Source organism: Cupressus sempervirens, chromosome 5, assembly GCF_028749045.1.
Source record: "Cupressus sempervirens isolate cs-2001-9-10 chromosome 5, ASM2874904v1, whole genome shotgun sequence".
Lineage (NCBI taxonomy): Eukaryota > Viridiplantae > Streptophyta > Pinopsida > Cupressales > Cupressaceae > Cupressus > Cupressus sempervirens.
The window spans coordinates 1,049,156,152-1,049,161,868 of record NC_143122.1 but is presented as its reverse complement, the minus strand read 5'-3'; the positions used below and the strand labels follow the sequence as shown (position 1 = coordinate 1,049,161,868).

Below are 5,717 nucleotides of genomic sequence, written 5' to 3'. Positions count from 1 at the left end.
ATTTAAATTTGCAAAATACTTATCTCAATTGTAAAACTCAATAATTGACAAAAATTCATAGTTACACAACCCTGGGGGACGGGGGGACGGCGAAACGAGGGGACAAGTTTCCGAGACGGGGGGACAGAGGGGCCTTAATTTGGGGACGGCGGGGGGACGGTGGGGGGACGGCGGCAGGGGACAAGAGCGGTGTATATATCTATGCATATGGTATTTAAAAATGTTAGTTATGAAAATATGTATTGCAATATAGGATGTAAACATGTAAAAGAGTGAATACTTGGAACATTGCATTGAATTGGAACATCGAACATTTAACATAAATAGTCGAATTTGCAAATAGTGAATAGCAGGATGTCCCTCATCCTCGGTGGAGGTGGTGGAATCTAGTGGCACCGCTGGGGACGGGGAGACGGAGTCCCCAAGTCTCCGGTGCGTTGAAGTCTCCGAGACATCGGGCAAAAAGGGGGGGGACGCGTCCCCGTGTTACTATGCAAAAATTTAGTCTCAAGAAAGGTGAATCTGTATTTTCCCCTACAACTCTGAAAATTGTGAAGAACAGATGCTAGAATTTGGGGGGAAACGTAAAGGAGAGCCGTATTATTTTAGAATAGAGCTAAACAATGATTTCACTACTGAAATAGGTGCAATAATCAGCATTCATCAAGTGAATAACACAAAAGATGACAGCATTGTAGGTGAGAAAATGTGAAATCAGGTTTGAGGACAAAATATTCAAACCATGTACAAAGTTCACAGCCAACATCGAAAACTAATGAGCATATGACAAAAGAGAAAAACTGATCAGCGCACTAAATTTGACACTAGAAATGGTGAAATGATAGCATACTTACAACGGAGCTCTTCAAGCCAGCAGTCGATATTTTGGAAAGTATGGGGTCTGGTTATGTCGTAGACAAGCATAGCTCCCACTGCGCCCCTGAATATGCGGAAGTAACTACTCTGAAGTGTTCTTTCCCTGCCATGTCCCAAATCTGCGCTTTGATCTCCTTGTTGTTGATTTTCATTGTTTGCGTCTGAAATTCCACACTGATTGTTACTTTCGAATTCGGATGGAACTTATTTCTGCTGTATCTTGCCAGCAAATTCAGTTTCCCTACTGCAGAGTCGCCTGTCAGCACAATTTTGAAAAGGTAACCTTCACTTGGATCACAGTTGTAAGCCATTTCCACGTTCAAATCAAAGCTGGGAAGACAACAATGCTACTGTGGAGAGTAAATTTACCATGGAAAAACAATGAATCTGTTCACAAATTGTACAAATCTTGATGCAGGGGAAATGTTGTCAGGAATATATACAAAAGTACTAAGCCTGCTTTACGGGATAAATACAAAAGCTTAAAATGCACTCCAAATCAAAATAAAGGGAGAAGATGATAAGCAATGAGAGATTCACAGAAAGAGAAAAGCAACTGACAATTTCCATTTAAATACCATAGTTCAGCTAGTCAGAACATAGTCCTCAAATGCACAAAAGCAAAGGAAGTTTATGCAGAATGCTATATTTGAATCAAGCTTAACAATACTTCAAAATAGATATATGATTAGCCATAATAGAGAAACAAGAAATGGAAATCACAGCAGGAACATGGGCACTAATTTTTGCTTAATCCTTTAAAATCAAGCTAAGATTATTCAGCCTGCATGCTTAGTTTGGGAGTTCTAAATATTATTGAAAACGGGATTATCTAAGGATCCAATGAAGTTTTTTAGAGCAGAGTGATGAATAATATAGATTTAATTCCTCCTAGAAAATGGGAATCAAATACTGGGAAATGAGTTCAATCCCAGTGGTAAGGGTCATAACTTCTATATATATAGTGGTTACCAGCTGTGCAGGCTGCTACCAATCACACTGGACAAGGCATTGCATGGTCAACATTTGAAGGTCAAGTGATGTTATTATTGGCTACTCGATGTTAAAGAAATGTCTTAATTTTGAATATATATGGTTAACATTCATGATGTCATCATTGTTGATCTTACCTGCCAATATGTTGTCTTTCAGGCACTAGTTGTTTTGGTCCATGATGTTGGTCCTAATTGGAAACTTGTGAGTGATATACTAAATTCCATCTTGCAAATAAAGGTGAATTTTTTTAATCTTCTTTATGATATCAAGCTCTTGTGACTTCCTGTCTTGGGATTGACTATTTCTTGCTTATTCAATTACTGAAGTCTACATAGGAATAAATAAAAATGATTTGTGAACTTGAAGAGCAGCAATGTTGATTTATAGGTGTGTAGTTTTACAAAATTTTATAGATTCGTGAAATTGATTTATACCTTGATTGGATGTTTCCTATGAAATTTGATCTCATTAGTGCATTTTTTGAAAACCAAAATATTGTAAAGAATGCCATAAAAGTCTCATGGAGAGAACCAGTGGAGATGGTGATGACAGCCCAGAAAATTCTGGCTCTTCTCAGCCTTACCCTTCTACCTTATGTGGAATTCCAAAGGCGTGATCCTGAATGATCTTTGTGCTGTAAATACAACTTTTGAATTAAGATGATAATATATTTCCAGGTTTTATTATATATGCATTAATCTAATGACATGCAGTCCATTTTTTATGAAGATTCTAGTATAGCTATTTGTAGGCTATAAGCATTTGAATATAAGAAAAAAAATCCAGTGAATCAGAGAAGCAGACACAAATAAAGACACCCCAGGAAGAACATCAGTCTTGGATGCATCGTGGAGTTCACTAAGTACCAGCGGGGGAGATTTAACTGGGAATTAGAGGAATATCACTTAGTATGGAAGATAATAGAAGAAATACAGACAACAACAAAAGGATTTCCAGTCAACAATAAATCTGCCATGTCAGCCAGTCTAAGAAGGGAACAGAGGAAGAATCAGGCAAATCAGAGAAGCAGACACGAAATCTCCCCATAACCATTCTTGTGACATTTGGAAAATTCCTTCAAATTCAATTGTAGAATATTTCTTTAGCTAAAACTTCTACTTAAAAAGGACTAAATTAAGAATTGACATCTTGAAAGAGAAAATGCATGGTTTTATAGAAAAAAATAGTATGTGAAAAACATATTTCAATCATTGTTTTACTTGCTTTGACATTTCTACCTATGATTTTTTGTCTATAAAATTGCGAGAGTTAAAATTGAGGGTACCCATCCAACCAAAAAAATTGAGAGTACTCAGCAACTTGGGGAGTACTCGGAGAGTTTGCAAACTATGGCTATGATAATGAATGTAGGGAATGGTCCTTCAAAATTCTCAATATCCTTAACATAATGTATATGCTTTCCTTTACCTATTTGTGTGTGATATATATATATGTATATATATGTATATATATGTACGTATATGTACGTATATGTATATATATATATATATACGTATATGTATATATATATATATATATATATATATGTATGTGTATATGTTATATATATGTATGTATATGTATATGTATATGTATATGTTATATGTTATATATATGTATGTATATATATACATATACATACATATATATACACATATACATATACATGAACTTTATTCTTTTCTACCTTAGTTCATCAATTACTTCCCTATTTGTAGGATCATCTTGTATTTACAATATTCTGTCCTTTCTTGTTCTATAGATTGAATGGGTATAGCTCCAAATAGGAACGATTCCATCGTATATATTGTCTCATAGTTAATTAGCATCTTAGAAACTATATTCTCTAGATTGTATCATCTCTTTATTACCAATTCCCTTCTAAACCATTGTTGAACATAACTTTTAACTTCATTATTGGAGACATGATGTCGATTATATAGATAATATGTTATCATTCATTCTCTAATACAATAGATTTTGTATCCTCCAGAATTTAAGATATTATATGGTCTTTTGAATTCAATTGATTGTATGATCATAATTTATCCACTAACGTCTCTTTGATTGTTTCCTCAAATCCCATTGTTCTAATTAACCAATTTATTACTAATGCGTGGTGTTTATTATCAATCTTTGTATGTTCTGACCTTTTGATATGGATGCTAGCATATGTCTGATTCTATCACGCACGTGAATGTTAGTGGGTTTTCCAATTATATAGTTGGAGTATTTGAAACCATAGATTACAATCCCCTCTATTCATTGCTTGCATTAAATATTGTGTTCTAATTCCGAGTTAGTGCATATGGGTTATGTATCTCACTCATCTATTGTCAATTCAAATCTCAACCCTTATTGTCATGAATACCTCTAATCTTTCTATTTGACACAATTCATTGACTTTCATGATAGTTTTTTGCTTTGTATTATACTTTTTGGCTGCCATGTTAATCGTGGCTTAAAATATCTCCTAAATATATTAGGTTTTGATCTATTTGCTGAAGGTTGTAATTCGGGTGTTGTTGGTAGACATTCTTCCTCTATTCCCTTCTTCGACTGGCTGACATGGCAGACTTATTACTGACTAGAAATCCTTTTGTTGTGTGTATTCCTCTATTAACTATCTTCTTCCATACTAAGTGATATTCCTCTAATTCCTCATTGAATCTCCTCCGTTGGCACTTAGTGGTCTCCACGATGTGTCCAAGACTAATGTTCGTGTTTCATGTTTGCTTCTCTATATAACAGTTTGCCTTGTTGAACATGTCACTAACTCTTTATTGTCATTTAGTTATGCTAGCTACATGCTCAATTATTAGATAGAAGTAATTTGATTTTATTGAGTTACCAATTCTGGTTAGAAAATTCTGACTGCTAGACGGTATCTAAGGGTAAGGGCTCATTGCATGGTCTTACCGTATGTTTATTTTGTGCTATTGTTTCAAAAATTAGATATATGGTCAAAGAATAGTCCAAGGGCTCTCAATCAAATATTTTATATATATATAATTTCTAGTTCACATTATAAAAATTAACCTACTGAAGTAGAAAAGATGTGGGGGTTTGTTCAAATGGGTTTCTAGATTTGGTCAGCTATTGTGGTGGTTTTTCTCAGGCTTGTGATGGGTAGAGTGTGTTTAATCTTCCTTCCATTCTCATCACAGTTGTAGTTATTGTTAATGACAGTGCCAAGATTTCTAAGACAAATCAAAACTTCATTTGTGCTACATTGGATTGGTGGCCTCCTAAAAATTGCGACTATAGCAGATGCAATTGGATTAAGTCTTCCATTCTCAATTTGGTAAGTATTTGATGCAATTTTTTACTATTTGTGGTTTTAATGGTCACCCTTGCTACACTGAAACATGTGTAATTAATGTTGTTTGAGAGAAAACTTGAAATCATAACTACAATATGAAAATTACTATTTTTTCCGCACTAACACTCTTTTCCAAATAATATAGAAGCATCTAGCAACAGTCTAGTATTCCCTCCCCATCTAGGATTTATGTGGGGAGTTTGCATCTGATGTGATGTGATGAAATCAAATTTAAAATTAGATGATCAAATTGGAGTTGCTCTTAAATATATTCATAAAGTATCCATTTTATGAAAGCCCATTGCATGATTTAATTATTTGTTCGATTTCCTTAAAATTGTGACTCAATTATAAAAAAATCACCTTTTTAAAAATGTTTTTACAAACTAATTATCTGTAGACAATACAACTAGTCTTAAATTTTCCTTGTATAATTCCCTACATTGATCTTTCAGCAAATAAAATTCAATTATATGTTTCTGTAACTGAAACCATTTCATATGTAAATATTTTTTAGGATTTT

At 34.0% G+C, this 5,717-nt stretch overlaps 1 pseudogene; it reads right to left on the bottom strand.

Annotated features, from left to right (window-relative positions):
- Window positions 1–804: 804 nt before the first annotated feature.
- On the bottom strand, window positions 805–1,187 carry LOC149559541 (ras-related protein RABA5a pseudogene; annotated as a pseudogene).
- Window positions 1,188–5,717: the final 4,530 nt, after the last annotated feature.